This window comes from Andrena cerasifolii, chromosome 12 (assembly GCF_050908995.1).
Source record: "Andrena cerasifolii isolate SP2316 chromosome 12, iyAndCera1_principal, whole genome shotgun sequence".
Classification (NCBI taxonomy): domain Eukaryota; kingdom Metazoa; phylum Arthropoda; class Insecta; order Hymenoptera; family Andrenidae; genus Andrena; species Andrena cerasifolii.
This window is the reverse complement of record NC_135129.1, coordinates 5411417-5430750: the sequence shown is the minus strand read 5'-3', so window position 1 is coordinate 5430750 and position 19334 is coordinate 5411417. Positions and strand designations below refer to the sequence as shown.

General features: G+C 39.9%; 1 long non-coding RNA gene across 1 annotated transcript in view; it reads left to right on the top strand.

Annotated features, from left to right (window-relative positions):
• The window catches only part of LOC143375439 (uncharacterized), a 74834-nt gene that overhangs the window by 4543 nt on the left and 50957 nt on the right, over positions 1-19334 (top strand). Inside the window, exon 2 of the long non-coding RNA XR_013086899.1 lies at positions 1182-1374. This is a non-coding gene — a long non-coding RNA (uncharacterized LOC143375439). The remainder of the gene's footprint in view (positions 1-1181; positions 1375-19334) is intronic.

The window sequence follows — 19334 nt, the reverse complement described above, 5'->3', positions numbered from 1 at the left end:
ATCGTTAATAAGGCGTATAGTAAAATATTAAAAACTTTATCCAGGGTACAGAACATAAATAATTAACAGATTCGTCGCGCGTTTAATTTTATATCATAACACACGATGCTTTATTTGTCTCTTCTGGCTCGCGAATATACGAAGCTTATAATTGCATATAAAAAGAATTGGTTCGCTAAAAGCGAAGGGTATAACAAGATAATGTTCAATTACGAGCGCATCCTAGCCTGCCCCCTATTCTGGCCTCGGTTGATAATGAAACGAAAACATTGATATTGATAACCATACGCGAATATATTAAGCTAAACAGTACTTGAAATTTATGCGTCCGTTGTGGAAGCACATTAGATTAATCGCTGATTAATGTGTAACAAATATTGGGCATATGTGTGCGATCGTGTATTCCTTTCAAGAACAGACACACGAGCCCCGCTGTGTGAAATACAGTGTTATTATTAAACGCGACTCAACAACCCAACAGGCTGAACGAATTTCCTATTATGGTGCGCGTCGCATTCAACAGATTCAATTTATATTAGCATAATAAATTGTCTCGCGTGTTAGAGATTATTTCGTCGACATAAAATTCAGATCTCTGATAAAGGCTTTTATATTTGCTTATGTTGTATTATTAGCAGATGCTTACGGTTGTCCCGAATCAAATAATAATTTTAAATTCCACGAGGTTCTCTGAATTAGCCATTGCTTACTGCAATCTGATATTACTGTATTAAATACACAGTATTTATTCTATTTTTGACATTAGACTCATCCTTCAAACTTCTTCGAAGGGTCCTTGAAAAATATCCTTCCACCGTTCCATCGTCTTCAGCGGTAGAGTAGAATATCCCACCTAATTTTCCACGTTTTCAAGCCTTCTCTTCAGCATTATTATTTAGAAGAGCAGGGCCTATGAATTCCGAGAGATCCTTTCAGTTGTAAGAGTTCTACGAAGACGAGCTTGCAGGAAAACTCTGTCAAGCATCTTTTCAGCGCACCGTTATGTACAGGATATAGATACCGAAAAATTCCGTAAAGCTGATTTAATGCCTGTCTGGCAAGAATTCTGAGAAATCATCTGTGCGTGGGAGGAAAATTGTTCTCGGTGCCTCGAAAACAAATCGCACGGGTAGAAATGTACGCGATCGTAAAAAGTTTACCTTCTTGTTTCAGCTCGACAGAGTCCTGACTTGGGGGCGAACTTTGAATTCCTGGAAGACGGTAGCGAAGCTCATTACAACGCCGACGCTCAACAGGATCGAATATTGCTGTACGCGGAGAAAAATAACGCGCGGCGCGAGTGTGAAAGTGAGCTTCGAAGGGCGTGGAGAAGTGCAAGCTGACGGGTCTGGGACTCCTTTTTCGCCGAGAAACGTAAGTCAATGAAAATGAAATTTAATGTTTGTCGTTTGATACGGAGCACGTTAACCATTTTCGATGTACCTACACGTTCGTGTCGTTCGTGAAACCTAGGAGGACATACGTGATTTCGAGGAACTCCATGTATTTCTATTTTGTTTAAAACTTACTTCGATTTGTTTGGACGTTAATTATTGATTGTCGTAATATGAAATTAGGATTTTGTAATTAAATTCGTCGCTGAGGACGTAAGTCGGGAATATTTCGTTACAATGGTTAACTATTGCATCGATGAAATGTGCATTGTGCCATCGGAAGTAACGATGAAGCATTTATCGTTCCTCTGACTTAAACGAAACGAAATTTCTCTCTGTGTCTGTATAGAATAGAATTATTTTGATTAATAATGGTATTTTAGGAATTAAACATATCTCGCTTATTAATAGTCCTTTTATCAAATGCTTCGTTCAAATCACTGTATTTGTTCAGTATGAGCGAGTATTAGTAATATGTATGTATTTCAAAGTTGACACTGACATTGAATAAAAGCAATCTAAGTGTGTTTATGCAGTAACGATAAGTGCTTCTCGTTTTGATCTCGATCTTTCAAGGAATTGTGTTCGATACGTTCATGAATAGCTGTTGTTATATACAACGGAATATGACTATCGAGTCTAACTACCGACAGGAAATTAATTACAGCTCCTTCTCAAAAGCAGTTATTAACACAATGTAATTATACAGCTCATAATTGAGTGATAATGCGCAGAAAATGTGAATTACATATGGGCGAAGTACAGTTTAGATTAATGCAATTCTATTAATAATCAAGTATCCCCACGGAAACAAAATTTTTCACAGTAATGCATGGTTAATTTAATAACCAAGTAGGTGGATTTCATTAAAAAGCGGCTCACGTAAGAGAATTTTATTCTTCCTTCTGAGTAACACGTGTTCCCTGACTAATAGCGAGGAAACACGCTGATGGAACACGGAAATTTCGCGTAGAATTATTTTCAACGCAATGAACACACGAATTATCTTTAATAACTTCCATCGAGTGGCGAGGTCCTCGTAACTTTGAAAATTCCAAGGAGGTAATTAATCATTCGGGGAAGAATGTGTAGCTAACACGTTCTATGGGGTAGATTGGCGATTTACGAAAGATCAATTTCAGGGGCTTCACGTCCATTTACTAATTACATACTATTGCTCGATAGTACACTGACTTTATGACGCTCATTAGCCGTGTGCGTGTGCAAGCGTTAGACTGTATTGGTTTTGTCATTAGCACGGCTTCTATTCTACTGTGCAGCCCGAAAGGCTGCGAGGGAAGTACTTTGATTCTCGCCTACAACACATAATTATAACTTATAAACTGTTAGGGCAGGTGTTAGTTTATTTTAATGAAAACGCCTGATTATCAGTTGTTAATTAGTAACGAAAAATCTAACTTAGCGTTGTTCTATGCGATACACAATATTTCCATAAGCCACGAATCCATCCATTTGATGCGGTAGTATCTATTATTATTTTTCTATTGTTTTCCAAGAAACCGTCGATCTATTGCGTGCGAGCTATCTTTTTACATACTCTTTTGAAGTTTGCCGCATTGTCTCTAAATGTAACATTTCTAATTAAGTCACATTCGTTGTTAAATATTGATAGGGTGAAGGTATAAAATCTTACACATATTTCTGTCAAGTATAATATAAATTATTGCCAGTTACTTTTCTCTGAAAATAGTAGATACTATTTTTCGAAGCCACTCGATGGGTTCAAAGCCACTTCAAATTGATTGAACTTAGTATTAACTAATATTCATTAGAATATTCATCAATACTCATCAGAACTAAGCAACACTCACAATTCGCTACACTTGGCAATAGTTTCCATCAACAAGATTAACTCTTTCGATGTTGATTACATTTCATTCGATTTACACGAAAGACCGTTTCAACAGACAGCTCAAAAATTATCCACAATCCTGACGGTGTTTTCGAAAACAGATACTTGCGGAGCTATGTACGAATGTCTTATCTAGAATCCTTGTATCGTATTAGCCTCATTCCTAAAGCGTTTCGCTTTCTACGCCTGAATTCCTCGACGCGCAGCCCTCGCACCTTGGGATCCGACGAGTAGCGCGCGGTGCAGGTTGAAAAAAGCTTTGGGTGAAAGCCCGTGCTTGGATAAACCTGAAAGCAGCTCGGGACGCGGTCATCTTTCAGGACTAGCTCGCCAAGCGAAATTGCCAAATGGTGTTTCTGGTTTCGACGCCAGCCCCGCGGCTGCAAAAAGCGATACGTTTGGATCGAGATGATCCATTGTATTGCTTTGTACGCGAATCCCGCGCAAAATGTAAATATCGGCTGTCTCTGCATAATTCTGTTTGACCGGGAATAATGATGCGTCGTCGGTGCAGCTATTTCATTTCCCGCATAGCGTTCGCGTAATACGGCGAAAAAGGAACGGGAATATGTTACGCGTTAAATATTTGCACGGCGAGTTATGCGTTTCGCGGATGAACGCCTCGGAAACGGACGAACAACATTGCGCGGCGTGTCGTTTCATTGCAAAATTCGGTCACAAAGGGAGACATTTTAAGCACGCGTTAAATATCTCGAAAAATACCCACTTCGGCGTGGTTGTGATGGATGGAGGGTCGCACGGCCAGTTTAATTTATTTTACACGGGCAGTATTTTTCTGCGGAGGTTCAATTAGCCACGGTTCGTGTCATAGTAGGCAAGTTTGTTATTACTATTCCATAACTGTTCTATTATTAGAGAACTGCTGCTCTGATGTGAATGAGGAATAAGTAAATTGTGCTATTTATATTTCTAAAAGAGAAACTTCCCGCTTGCCCGATCTGACACAATAATTTCAAGTTAAGCTGCCAAAATCACGCCTGACAGGGTGCCTCAGAATCTCCTCGCTCGGAGCACCGAAACTGTGCGTTGTCAAGGTTTAATCGCCTTCCGTTACATACAGAGGATTACAAAACCCATGAATAAACGCGAAACAGGCCAAAGTTGCAGCTATCGGCTAGAGACATGGTAAACGACGGGGGTAAAGAGTCGCGTGAAATATACATTCGACAGGAGAGAAGGATGTACGCGGGGGGCGGAAAGAGAATGGGAGAAAGATAGAGGAGGGACTGGAAGCGGTAAAGACGCAAGAAAGAGTGTAGGGAGACGGAGTGAAGGGGCACGAGAGGATACGCAAAGAAATAAAGATAGAGAAAAATGGGGGAGGACTGTGGGGGGGAAGGGGGAGAAATAGAGAAGTAGGAGATGAGGATAAAGAGAGATTGGGGAGGTAGAGAAAGGGAGAATGATCCCAAAACCCAACGGAGTTGCTGGCACCACGAAAAATAGGGCTCTGGAGCCCTCTTACCATTTCCAAGTTACGAGCGACATTACAGACACATCCCGCATAACACAACAGTGGACAAAAGTCGAGGATAATCGAGGGGAATTGCGGCATGAGATAGGTCAATATGTAGAAGGACAAAAAGAGCGTAGGGAAATTGCAGTGGCTTGCCAATTGTGTCTCTCGTCAATGATTGAAGGGATCCAGATGGTATTGTGATACTTTCTACGATGGTGACAGGACAGTTTGTCGATAACATACAATGTGCAGCTTGATAAATATCTAGAATTGCCGTGCACTATAATTTACTTAATATCATCCTTCATAGGTAGTGGAAATGTACATATGCCATAGGTAATGAAAAAGATCACAATTTTCTTAAAAGGTAAGTTTAGGTACCCGAAAATTCCGATTTTTGTTGAAACAGTGCAGATTTGTAGAGGATCCTAATAGAAGCATCAGTCAATTTTTCGTTTGGGCCCATTTTCGGTTTTAAAGGGTGAAAACACCCTTTAAAGATTAATGTGTGATTTCCTACTTTCCTATATAAGTATTTGGAAAACTGTAGTTTATAAAGAAATATTCCAATGAAAACTTGACGGTTTTTTTGTGGCCTATAAAACTGTATAATGAAATTAAAAAAAAATATATATTTCCCACTGCAAATTTTAAACACGTCGATTACATAGTTTTATGGGGCATAGAAAACTGTTAAGTTTCTATTCTAATCCTTTGTTATATCTATTATAGTTTTCAAGATATAGAGGAAAGTAGGAAATCGCACATTAACATTTAAAGGGTGTTTTCACCCTGAAGAACCGAAAATGGGGACAAACGAAAAATTTCCTGATACTTCTATCGAGATCTCCTACAAACCTGTACAGTTTCAAAAAAATATGAATGCTCGGGTAACCGAACTTCCCTTGTTATATCCCTTGTTATATATTAAACTCGCTTATAGTCTTAAATGGGACAGCATAACAAGTCTTAAATGGGACGTCCGTTGCATGGCTGCCCTCTCATACACATGTACTGCTGGACACTATATTTTACTTTCCTGTAAAGTTATAGTGTATCATCTGATACATAGATGGTATTGTTTTAAATTATCATTTATAAGTTGATGGCGTATTGCTTCCAATTTAAGAATTAATAAAGTGTCTATTCAAAGCGACAAACTTTATCGTCAAAAATTAATGATATAATCTTTAATCTGCAATATAAAAAGGTACCTACCTATTTCAGTACAATTGTTCTCATTTTGTTCAAGTAGAATTTAATTTTAAACTATTTTATTATTTAGCGTTTTATACATTTTTCATATACGTACTTACATTTACCACTCGTGGGCATTCCTATTTTGAACTTAGTTTGTAAGGGACAAATTTTATAAAAAAATATTACTTTATAACTAAAAAAGCTGCTAAAGCATTAACGATAAGGCACACTCTATGAAGATACTCAAAAAAAAAGTTATGAACAAAATAAATAATTTGTCCTCATCACCCACCATGAATGCATTTCATTTTTTTAAAAGAAGGATACGAATGTACCCGACCTGGCCACGTTTGCCCACTCTCAGATTTCATTTGCCCACCCTCCAGAATTTAAATAAAAAATAAAAACCGCGAAAAAATGGGTATAGATGAAGCGATCGCGTTAAAGTTCGATTTTTCTGGAAAATATTATCAAAATCGTTCTTTCAACGATGCAGTCCGTTAGTTTAGATGTAGAAGAGATTTGCCCATGCATTAATTTCGTATGTCCACCCTCCAGAATCGAATTATTAATAAAGATAGTCAAGAAGTGCGGTACCCGTTGAAGCGATCGCGTTAAAGTTCGATTTTTCTGGAAAATATTATCGAAATCGTTCTTTCAACGATAATATCAAAATATAATTGCGGCAGTATATTATTTATTTTATTTGGACTAGAATTCGCGAATTCTAGTATTACTTTCGTTAGAAACATTAATGCTATCCGCTATTTCTTTTCCTTCTTCTTCCATTGGAATTTTGAAATGTGTTACATATTTGTTAGCCAATTTCAATGTTTGTATTTAACGTAAGAGTTTAGTCTATTTGGTGACAACGTATCAGAAATGTTTATAAACGCGTAGTTACTTTCGTTCGATGACGACACGCAGCGCTGCTACCCTAAAGGGGCGCAGCGCCGAGTGCCACTGCCGAAACGTAAACAAATGTCTGCGATATTGTCGAATTGTTTCCAACGACGCACGAAAGTCAGTCGGTCTACAGAGTTCGGGCACAGCTCTTGTAAGACCGTGCGTTCATTTACGGTTCGTGAAGTAACTGTGAGATTATATTATTTTCCGTTGTGCGGTATCATTGCGGTAATTAGTGAAAAATGACTAGAAAACCACTCTGGTGTTATTCTGCACATGCTGCAGATGTGTGAAAAGTGTGAAGTGTTCGATGAGCGATACAAATTGAAGTGTCGTTCGAATAAAGTGAGAAAGAAGTGTGTGCAACATTTTTTCGATAACATGTCACCAAACACCTTCAACCTTTAAGGTAAGAACAATCGATTTTGATAATTCGTTCGGAAAAAAACGAACAGAAAGGTATTCGGTTCAACGGGTACCGCACTTCTTGGCTATCTTTATTAATAATTCGATTCTGGAGGGTGGGCATACGAAATTAATGCATGGGCAAATCTCTTCTACATCTGGACAAACGATATGCATTGTTAAACAAACGATTTCATCGTTTAATTAATTAAAAATCGAACTTATACTTGGTCGTCTCAACGGGTACCGCACTTCTTGGCTATCTTTATTAATAATTCGATTCTGGAGGGTGGGCATACGAAATTAATGCATGGGCAAATCTCTTTTACATCTAAACTAACGGACTGCATCGTTGAAAGAACATTTTGATAATATTTTCTAGAATAATCGAACTTTAACGCGATCGCTTCAACGGGTACCGCACTTCTTGGCTATCTTTATTAATAATTCGATTCTGGAGGGTGGCCATACGAAATTAATGCATGGGTAAATCTCTTCTACATGTAAACTAACGGACTGCATCGTTGAAAGAACATTTTGATAATATTTTCTAGAAAAATCGAACTTTAACGCGATCGTTCCACCTGTACCCTTCTTTTCGAGGTTTTTATTTTTTATTTAAATTCTGGAGGGTGGGCAAATGAAATCTGAGAGTGGGCAAACGTGGCCAGGTCCGGTACATTCGTATCCTTCTTTTAAAAAATTGAAATGCATTCATGGTGGGTGATGAAGACAAATTTTTTATTTTGTTCATAACTTTTTTTGGAGGGTGGGCAAAAATTTTTTTTTTCATTTTTTTTATGTTTTATCGAAATCGGAACTTTTAGCCCCGGCCTCCCCTACTTCTATTGGAGGGAAATAAACACGCTTTCTATCGATGTACTTGCTTTTTAAATACCTATAACGACATTGTCAGAAATGGACGCTAAACAAAAGGGTCCCTTTTGTCGCACCTCTCCCCTATGTCCAAGTTATTCACTCCAACATATTCCTACAGACTAAGTAAGTCATTGAATGATCGGCCATTTAACTAATCAGGCTCTTCGCGATGATACGTATCTGCAAAGCTGCTGTCGACGCCGCGAATGCTCCCGCCCCAAAATCGAACATTTGAGGTAAACAAATTTTTAGCTGGCGGCGGGAACGGTGATAGATTAATTGAAAAGCACGCGTTCAGGTGCCGTTCATTTAATTGGACATGGAAGGCTTTCAACTATGGGAACAATAAATTCCCCTGGTGAGTGTGAATTATGAGCACGTAAAATTTTAATCCCCTTATGATGAGCGTTTTGACGCGGCATTAAGCGTGAACAAGATTATTACAAGCACCGATGATCGAAATTGTTAAGCGCTGTTATTAATGTACCTTGCCGGGCTCGCGAACAGGGGGATGGCCCTGCGAAATATCGGGCGACATCAAAGGAAAATAGTCTGCCTCTCGAGCACACCAGATTCGTGGCAATTAGTTACATCGTCTCGGCGTACTTAATTTTATTTTCCTACGAGTGCCTGACACGGAGCCCCGAAGAGTCTGCGTCGCTTAATATGCTACCTCGTCTTCCACATCGATAAATCCCCGATCCCTGTAAAAATCACGCGGGAGGGGTAATTTCTCAACGTTCCCGACCTCAACACGGCCAACATTGGCTGGTTCTAATCTTAACTACCCCCCCCCCGTTCAAATCCCGCCAAGCCGCAGTAACATTTATCTCCACTCCTTTTCCTTAACTGTATCATCAGTTATTTAAGCGGCGCGCACTGTTCATCAAATCCGTGCCAGAGTGATAGCGGGCCAGCGAGGGTGGAAAAGCCCGGGCGCCCGGAACAGCCAGGCGATAGGGTCTACTCGATTTTACGCAATGCATTTTAATCGCGAATTTAACGTTACGGGGCTCTAGGATCGAGGGTCGTTTCGAAAATCGGGCGAGGTCTCGCGAAAACGTCTGAGGGAAAGCTTTCTTCGATCTGCCTTTTGTCGTGGCCACGCTCACCTTCGCAGTCATCTCGAGTGGTCACTCTTTCTTCGCGCTCCTCCTTCTTTTCGCGGCATCGACCATATCGTTCCCGTGGATGCCTTTGTGAGAAGAGTGGTCGCTCCTGAACGAGTGTCCGTTCGTTCCGGAGTTACTTTTTTCGTCTTGTTATCATTTTAGACAGCGGTAATGGAATTAGAGGAGATTCTCGGTGCAGAGTTCTGAGGATTATCGGTGAATTTCATGGCTAAGGGAGTGCGCACGATTTGTGGTATTATTTTGGGTGATAATAGAAACTCTTGTGCATAAATTGGTTCTTTAAACACGGAGGTGATTTGTGAGTCTTTGTTTCTTCCTGAAATTTATTAAACTACTGGTGATTCTCTGATGGAATTATTGTTATCATTCAATCGTGGGGGTGGAAAAGCCTTCTGGCTATTACCACGAGTCGAAATTAGAAGTAGGTATTTTTTTATCGTGGGTTTCAATGATTTCTAATGATCACGGACGCTTATTATAAGCTTCTTCGGTCCGCGATCTCCATTCACGGCTCGTAATTAAAGTCTGGAGACACCGAGTATTTTCTATTAACATTCCTGGCTAACCCAGCGTACTGAAAATGACCGCAGCCAGTACGGTATGTTGTAGCCGTGGCCATTGCACGTCGTAGACACATTTCTGGGCAACGGGAATGTCAGGCAGATGCACTTGCTTCCTGTTCGCCGACCATACCTCTATTATAGAGAGAGGGATACTTAATTTTCACGGGCGATTAGCTTCCGAGCTGCGACAACTTCGGAAGTATTTAAATCTGTTTAGCAGAACGCGGAGAATGGGAATGAGATGGCTTCCCTGAAGAATTTTCCGCTTTCTTTCGAAGCTCTTTTCTGGAGGAACTTTGGTGAATTGCAAGCTCAGATCTTTCAATTCCTGTCAGGATTCTAAAGAGCAAATAGGAGTGTGGAAATTTTTATTTGTCTCTTGTAACATTTCGCTCGCAATTATTAGTTTAATTATGCAAATACCAATGATGGAGCTAATTTTGGTCTGGAACTGTTAGGTTGAAATTTCTTCTAAATTTAGAGTGTCATAAATAATTTCGTAGATCAGAATGTGTTGAGTGCGATAATAATTCATTTATCTTTTATGCAAAGCCCTGCACATTTTAGAGAACTTTATTTAAAGATGACGATATCCTCATGCAAGGAGATAAGTTGTAGCGCTGCTTGTAGTTTCGCGAATTTCTATTAGAAGAGCTGTCTCATTTTGCAATGCTGTTTTCATAGCTATATTGATTATATTAATCCGATTACCGAGGATCTCGATGCGATGAAAATAGGATGTGCACGGTAGTAATATAGATCTTGCAACTATGCTACGCTCGACGATATAGAGCATAAATTACACTACGATCCAGTGTATCCGAGGGATTATGGTCGTGATGAATAAATAATTGGGTCGAAGTATCCTGTCTTGTGCTCCAGGATCCTAGATTTAAGTTAGTATGCACGTTCGCCTCGTTACATGTACCGAAGCATGAAGTTCAATCGTTCATAATCTTCGCGAATAATAGAATGAAAGTAGAAATTGAAATTTTTATAGATAATTTTAGAATCGTTCAGAATGTTTTTCGAAATCAGCTTACTTGAATGATATTCCGGCGTTACTAAAGTCTAATATTATTTGATTGTAAAATTTTCAACATGATGCTTAACTGGACTGACAGTTTCAAAAGTGGTTTGGATCAGCTGTTCGCTACGGAAAATCTGACAGAAACGAAATATGTCAGGTACACGAGGAATTACAATTGCTAAGCTGATCGAAATAATAACGTTAGCCTCCTGTTACTTGATAATAACGTTACATTTTAATACGTAACTGGCAGCTGTGTAACAAGTTCCATGGGCAATACTAACTGACTATGATTACTTAATAATTCCGGGTATAAGTTTAGTAACACTTTGACCTGAAATCGATGCATTGCTAGTGAACGACAGGTGTTAATTAAGCGAAATTGCACACTGAGCCAGCGGAATAAGCTTTCGCCTCTATTTTGCGCAGAAGTTACCGATTGTGTTTCGATTTTATTATTTAGCTTAGACATTGTAACGATGAAAATAATGTACAATTTATTCATTGTGCCGTAGCTATTAATTTCATAGCGATACTATTACAAAATGATTTTACGAAACTTTTTACGAAAGTTTCCAATTCGATTGATTCTACCGACCAATATTGCTTTGTCGTTATTGAATTGCTGGAAATATTCGATACAAAGAACACAGAGTACTGCTTTTTTTTAAGTTATATTTCCTTCTAACGAACCTGAAATTAGGTCAACTGAACTGCAAAATTATTGGTTTGACATTAAGGTTTCTTCAAATATCATAGATGGACATATTATCAGGTATTCCGACATTCCTGTTATTTCATATATTAGTTTCAACTGTTGGCGAGAATATCCAGATAAAACTCAGTCGAACCGGTGAGAAATATCTAATTTAATTTGCATTTTTCGACCCGTAATCGAGGTCAGTCAGGATCCGTGAAGGTGCGCAGAACGAACATCTCTCCGCGCTTGCACACCGCGTGAAACTGCAAAATGGCTAGCAAAGTCTGCACATTTTGCACTCGGATACTCGCTCTCTGCCGTTCGATACGACGGAATGACACATTTAACCCTCTTTCGTCTATCATCCTATAAATTCGATTCAGTTCGAGGCGCGTCCTGTTCTAGAATACCAGCGATACGAGCCAGTGATACAATCCATGCATAAGCAGACACTTCCAGGGTAGTCGCAGTTTCGTAACGAGCTCTGCGGCTAAATTCGAACGAGAAATAGTGAGGGAAGAAGGAAACCTCTTGGAAGGAGAGTGGTGTAGAAAAAACAGATGAAAATTGAATTTTTTCTATAATTTTACTTCTTCCGTCGAATATTAGCCTTTGACCATTAATTCCTAAAAAGTAAAATGAGGTTGATTCAGGCCATTCTTATATTGGGGAACCTATTTGGGGAAACGTGGTTAGTTATAAATTATTTAGATAGGCAGTATATTCTGGGCGAATTCTGCGATCAGTTTCCACCACATTTTTCGTAGATTTTCGTTTTTCTTCGATTGCGAACGTCAAGGCTTTAAATCTAAGCAGCCCGGCAGTGTTTTTGTTTTAAGCTACTTTCCGAAGCAGATTTATCGACGTAATAATAATGGGCATGCTTCAGGACTTCGCCCGTTACACACCATTAATTTTATCAAACGAATTATCCCGTTCATTTCGGTCCTCATATAGCCATTCGTTGCGGTAAACAGTGAAATATACACATGTTTGCCCGATTTTCAATATTAGACGAAAGTTTATCTTCTACTGCAAATCACACGAACGATATTATTACGCATCGTATATTGTGTAAGTATAACCCGCGGAATAAACCAAAATTATCGTTTCAAGTTGCTTATTATTGTTGAATAAAAGCACATGTGCATATTTAGCTGTGTAATCCTATAATGTGTTTGCGCAACGAGAGCGAAAATATTTGTATGGTTTTCGGTGTAGACTTTTGATGAAAGGGAACGTTGGATTTTCAAATTTTTGACAGTCGATCCTTCATGCCAAGGCTTCTGAAAAGTGTGGCTCTCTTCAATGGTTTTCCTCAGTGGCTTCGTCAAAATCAAAACGCACTGCATATATTCAATTAACCCATCAGACGAATACACCTATTCACAAAAACACTGACAATCTTCAAAATCTTTAAACCATTATCTTAAAATAATGGTCGCTGGTGCTGGGTGACGCAGCGTCACATTCAAGTAATTTTCGTGCGACCAATTTTAAAGTGTCTGTGCTTCTGAAAACGTGTCCGTAAAGAGCACATATAGGGCTATATTCTCATTTATTTTCAAAATTTTAAATAGTGCCCTGCTAGTATAAAATTGCATTTGTTTACAACAATTGTAAAATAAATGGTCTAAAATTTGTTTTCTTCAAGTGACATAATTTTTATTAGTCACTCTTATTTCCCCACAGTAAGCACCCAAAAGCTCATTCTTATCTGTCTCTTAGTTCAGCAGTTATAATTTATTGAAAAAAAGTCAACGCTATATTTCTAGGAGCTGTGTGATCTAAAATTTTGAAAATTTTGAAAAATCCTTTGAAATACGTTTATATATCACTGAATACTGCAACAAATCCAAGTTTCACCGAAATCCCAGATGCTGCTCCGAAAAGTGTCCGATTTCGCGTGGAATGACCCAATATATAAAGCAGAAAGTTTACATGTTCGTGTGTTTCTCTCTCCGGTAAAACCTGTCGAACGGTAAACTCTGGTATCGCCAAATGTGCCTCAGCTCTTAACGCCTGTGACTATTTTCACAACAAAATTTTGTTGTATAAAATCAGAATCTAAATTCGGATCGAAGCCGATTAGTAAAGCCAGTCTCTAATAAAAATGATCTCTCTACCATCACACTTTCTCCCACAATCCACCAACAACTTTCACCCCTCCCCTCCGCACTGTTACCGTAGCCCCAGAAGCAACAGAAATATTCGGGGCGCGTATAATTTCGAGTGTCCCACCTTGCGAGCCCCGAGTAATAATTTCAGTTGACTAATTCTTGCATTTACACGGCTACGGGCGAAACAGGAGGAAGTTCCGCGGCGAAGTTGGGCTATCTTAAAATCTCCATTAACAAGTGCCATCGTTCGCCAGAACGAATGGAGCGAATTCGCAATTTATCGAGTTCCCGTAATATCCCCGGAGTAATCGGAATTTAGTGGATCCCCTTTGTCACACTACCACCCTCCCCGTCTCTGCCCGCGTTTATCCAGCATTGTAGCAGACAATCTCGGAAGGATGCGTGCGCGGGGCTCGGTAATTATTTAGACAAGCCGCGTCTGGGAACTGCATTCCGCCTTAGGTATACTTTCACCCCCCGGAAGCGGCATTAGTTCCGCGGCGGCACGGTATTTCGCTTTAACGAGATGTCCCTCTTAAAAAGTTTTCTCCATTAAAAGTGTGTAATTGCAGATGCCCTCTTGTTCGTTTCCGCGCGGCGCGATCCGGCCGCGCATTTCAAAAACACGCCCGCCTCTGCCTGATACTAATTGGAATTATACCGAGTTCGTTTCGTTACGTTCTGCTGCGCGATCCGCTTCATCGTTCTATCCCTGGGATATTTTGTGGACCGGTGCCTCGTCGATCGACCCTTAAGGGGAGGTTTCGGTCTAGAGCCCCAAAAATAGGTGATATTTAGGAATTAATTAAAGGAAAACTACTATATATAATTTAATGGGACTTTTTGCATTGTATTAAGGATGTCTTAGATTATAGAAATATATTTTTTGTTTTATAATTAATCATTGCAGACGGCCCTGGGTAGCCGTTAAAGTCAAGGCGTCAAAAAATTGATCCAAATCGGTGGGCGCTGTATCTCCGAAAGTTATTATCCGATTCGACTGAAACCTTTTTTATTTTGAAGATTATTATTCTGTCTAGGGGGAGGGGGGCTAGAAAAAATTACAAAGAATGCCTTTTTTTTTAGAAAATAACGACACTTCAAGTTTGAAATCACTTTTCCCTGTATTTTTCGTCCTTTCAACGCCTTTGAAAATTACAAATTTTTAATTTTTTGTAATTTCTTCTAGCCCCCCCCCCTAGCCAGAAGTATATTCTTCAAAATAAAAAAAGTTTCAGTCGAATCGGATAATAATTGTTGGAGATACAGCGCCCACCGTTTTGAGAACACTGTTTCTAGAAAAACGCGTTTAAAGTTTTACGTGAGTGCCGAGTGGCCGGGTGTTACCCATGCATTTACCGCTACTCAAATGCCTATAACTTCGAAAATTTGACGAATTTCAACAAATCTTTTTAAACACGTATTCCTAAAAGATTGAACATTCGAAAAATGAAATAAAAAAAAAATCTGTACATTTAGACCGGAACCTCCCCTTAACATGTTCGATCCGACTTGGGACCAGTTACCTTCGTTTCGAGACGGATTCTCTGCTTCGCCAGCGTGCAAAATTAGCGTGCTTCGCGGTCGACGTGTTCTAATTGAGAACTCTGTTTCGTTGCGGTCAAATTATGTATCTATGTGCGTAGGGAATAGATTCTGCATTTTGGGAGAACATTTCCATATTTCATTTAATTCGCTATACCTGTTGGAGCCGTTTAGCCACCCTATCTTGATATTATTGAGTTTGTCTTTTGCGTATGGTTCTAATTTCTTCCCTCATCATCCTCCCGTCGGGGGATCTTGAAGTAGGACTACTATTTTTATCCTGTAATTTTATTAAGCCCTCCAATTACCTCTACCATCGGAGTAGCAATTGTTAGTCCATCAATCTTCATCATGGGATGCGATTCACATCTTTCCTCCCCCCCCCCAAAGAGGTTCGCACGAGTCGTTAAAACTATGCAAAACGTTGGCACGAATTTAGATTACCCCCGTAGATCTTTTACGGCCAACTCCGGATATGGACGACGAATAATATTCTTAAAACTGCAGGGGAACTGGGTATATCTCGGTGCAAAGAGGATTTGCAAACTCGAATGAAAGTTTTCCGGCTCGTCTCTTGGATCCCGACAGTGATCTTCCCAGAAAAGTTTCGCCCCCGGTGATCGGTGATTCGGAATTCTCCGTCAGAAACCGGTAGGCAAGAGTTACAGGCCCGTCCATGCAGATGTATACGTAGTTAAAATCAATTACAGGGGGACAGACAGACGTTTGTTACTGGCCGAAACTTCGATTTGATATCGGTTCTTTTCAAGACCCCAAGTTCCGGGCTATCAACTTGCTCGCGCGGGGAAATGGGGTCCGCGATTACTTTCCGCCGAAAGTAGTCCATCGATTCCCTCTTTGTTAACAAAATCGCCTTCTTTCAACCGCCTATATCGCCTAAATTGATTGCTCGATAGCCATTCAAATAAGTCCAACCAGCATGTCCTTGTACAATATTTTGCGACTTCGAACGTGGACCAGGAATTCAGTGTGACGGGGTATAAATTCAATTTTTCTTTCTGTGATAAGAAAAAGATACGTGTACGATGATCGTTGGAGGAAGATCCTCCTAAGGTTCGTCGCGTTTCAGCGATCATCGAAGCAGAAGGCGTGGACTTTTAATTTACTCCTGCCAGTAAATATGAGACACGTTGCGCTGAAAGTTACCGCGCTTCCACTTAATTTTCGATCGATCGCTCCGGATTGCCTTATCACTACGGGGGTTGGCCCCGGTTCATTATTCATAGCTGCAAGAAAATCCCAGAATTCGCTGCAACTCTCGACGCACCAAACTTTGCTCTTCGAGGAAACTCTGACCCTTAAGTATACGAACGCTTCGTTGCAACGCCTTTCGAATAATGGGGGATATAGTGCTGTTTCAGCGTTTAGTGCTTATAAAGTTAAACACTCGTCTTGCAGGAGGTGTATGCATTTAACACCGCGATAATGACCGTAGTTTTATAATGGAGGCGCCGCGAAATTACTAGCGATCTTTGCACTTCGCCGAGTTACAAGCTCCGACGGGTTCTCCGCGGGTTTCCGTTTCGACAGATGATGAGTAATTTTTGCGTGCGAAAATTCTCACTTTTGTGCAAATACCTTGTATCGCACGTGTCTGCGGTCTCGATGAACACTGTCCTCGGAGGAAATGTGTAATTTCTTATTTCTTATTCAGATATTTCTTATTCATTTAACTTAATAAAAAAATTAATAATATAAATCTAGAAATTTTAATAGTATTCATAAAATTTATTCTATTAAATATTCTTCATCTATTAGTTGAATTTAATTCATTTATATCATTTAGTATTTTAATAAGAATAATTTTATTTTATATATATTTAATTTTTACAATAAACGTCTGTCTTATCCTCTTATTTAATTCCGCAATAATCGGCAAGGTATATAAGGTTTATACACGTTCATAGAGAGCTTCGGCGTAATCTCAATTTACTCATAATAATAATATATTTCGGCGCAGGGTATTCTGTTCGCGTTAGGGTTTATTTGCTTTGTCAAAACGTACAGTGTATCGTGTTCATGATGTTAAATATCCATTTCCATTTGTGCACATTTAACGGTTTAATGAACAGCGTTTCGCGATATACGCGCCTCAAAATACCGTTTAAACGTCCCCATTAAATCCACCAAGGCTTGGGCGTTTGCACGTTCCCAAGGTAATATTGGCTAGCGTTCTTTGCATAGGTGAAATACTGGCCAACAATTCGTTGCGCGATAAGTGTGCTTTGTCGAATGAGAAATGATCATTCTCATTAGCCTTTTGATTATCCAAAAACGAGTTTGAAATGATGCGACAGTACGTGACTCGATTCCTACTTCACTGCCGCTATTATTTTACCACGCCAGCGTAACTTCGCGTTCCTGCACTTTCATTCGACCATTACAGAGGGTGTATAAAAAAGTTGTCCGAAGTTAACACCTTTTTTCACTTGAGGAGCTACTTTCTCCACCTAATTACCCCCAGATAATGAGTATCTAATTAGCAGTTTAATAGCTCCGTAATGATGCCGCGAAAGTTGGTTAATAATTTCTCGCGTCCGTATTCAACTTGAATAAATTCGTGGCTTCAGGTGGAATTCTCGATGCCACTGTTAACGTCATCCAATGCATAGCGCAGCGCGCAAAATACGAGGAATTACTTCCTATAAAACAAGCTCGACGCGATTCTCTGTAAACAAATTTGTAATTCTGCAGCTCCCGATTTGTATACACTGAATATCCAGATCGCGTGATGTTTCTAGAATATTATCCAAAGTATCAAGTAGTATCAATATACAAACCTCTCGCGAGACTCCCCTCTGCTCGAGAGAAATTCCTCGTAATCACTGCCAGCAAAACACACGTTGAGGGAAGGAGTGCCGAACAATTTCTCAGTGGATATTTTTTTCTAACAAGTCGAACACAGCGGTAGTACTTTCGCGGAGTACTTTGCTGCGTCGGGTAATAAACTGGAGCGAGTGGATTCGTAAGCATGGAATGCGGGGGCGGAGGGGATAATAAACCTAATTTTTTCGGGGGAGGGAGAGTTTAGGGAACGTCAGAAATCTATTCCGCGGAATGCTCTGTTTTTGCGCTGCTCGGCCAGGCTTCATAATAAATCAACGTCGGACAGTCTTGTAGTGCTGTTGAATCACCGACAAGAGCGACGTTTACGATGACAGATGGTGTGCAAAATTATCTGGAAGACCACGAAAGAACTAAGACTCTGAGGGAAAGAAATGACGGGGTACGGGGCGGAGAAACTGTTAATACAAGAAGTTGGATGCACAATGCAAGGAAGGGGTAGAAATTTCAGCCATATTTCTCACGAGACCTGAATGCAAAAGCCACGAGTATTCGCGGATTTCTGAAAAGATTTAATGAAACGTGAAACACTTTCGAGTCGTGGTTAAGCGTGGGAACTAAATATTCACCTTAGCAGCCTAACAAGGGAACATATCGAACTCGCACGCGCCGAGTTTGTGTAGATTTGCAGAGTAGTGAAAAATATTTGACACGTATTTTTTGTTATCGGCAATCGTACACGTTGAGGGGGGTGAAAACAACCCCTAAAGTTGTGAGTTGGAAACATATTTTCTGGAATATCTCGAGAACTATTAGAACAAATTGTTTTTAAAAGTGTGTGTGTTTTTAAAGTCGAATCCACCCGCTGCTCAGTTTTTATAAAAATTCAGAAAATATGTTTTCGACCTCCAAGTTCAGGGGCTGTTTTCACTGCTTCAATATGGACGATTGCCGACAGCAAAAGAAACGTGTCAAATATTTTTCGTCTGAAAAAGTTAATGAAGCTTTTCACCTATTAGTGAAAGCATTTGGGTTGGCCAGGCCTGTCTTAAACCATTCGAACCTAAGCAGTTAAACGCAGCTTCTATTACGGTGAAAATAAATCTGAAGCAGAAGATCAAACGCAAGATACATACATCGAATGCAGCCTCGCCGAGCGCCAAGGGTGACCCGAACAAAGGTTCGTCGCGCCAGATCGTCGAGGTGAAATTCATCAGGGTTGAGTCAGGGCCTCGAGACCGGGAATAAACGTCGTTCAGTGGGTTGTCGGGAGTCCCGACGAGGGTGTTAAAACGCGCCTC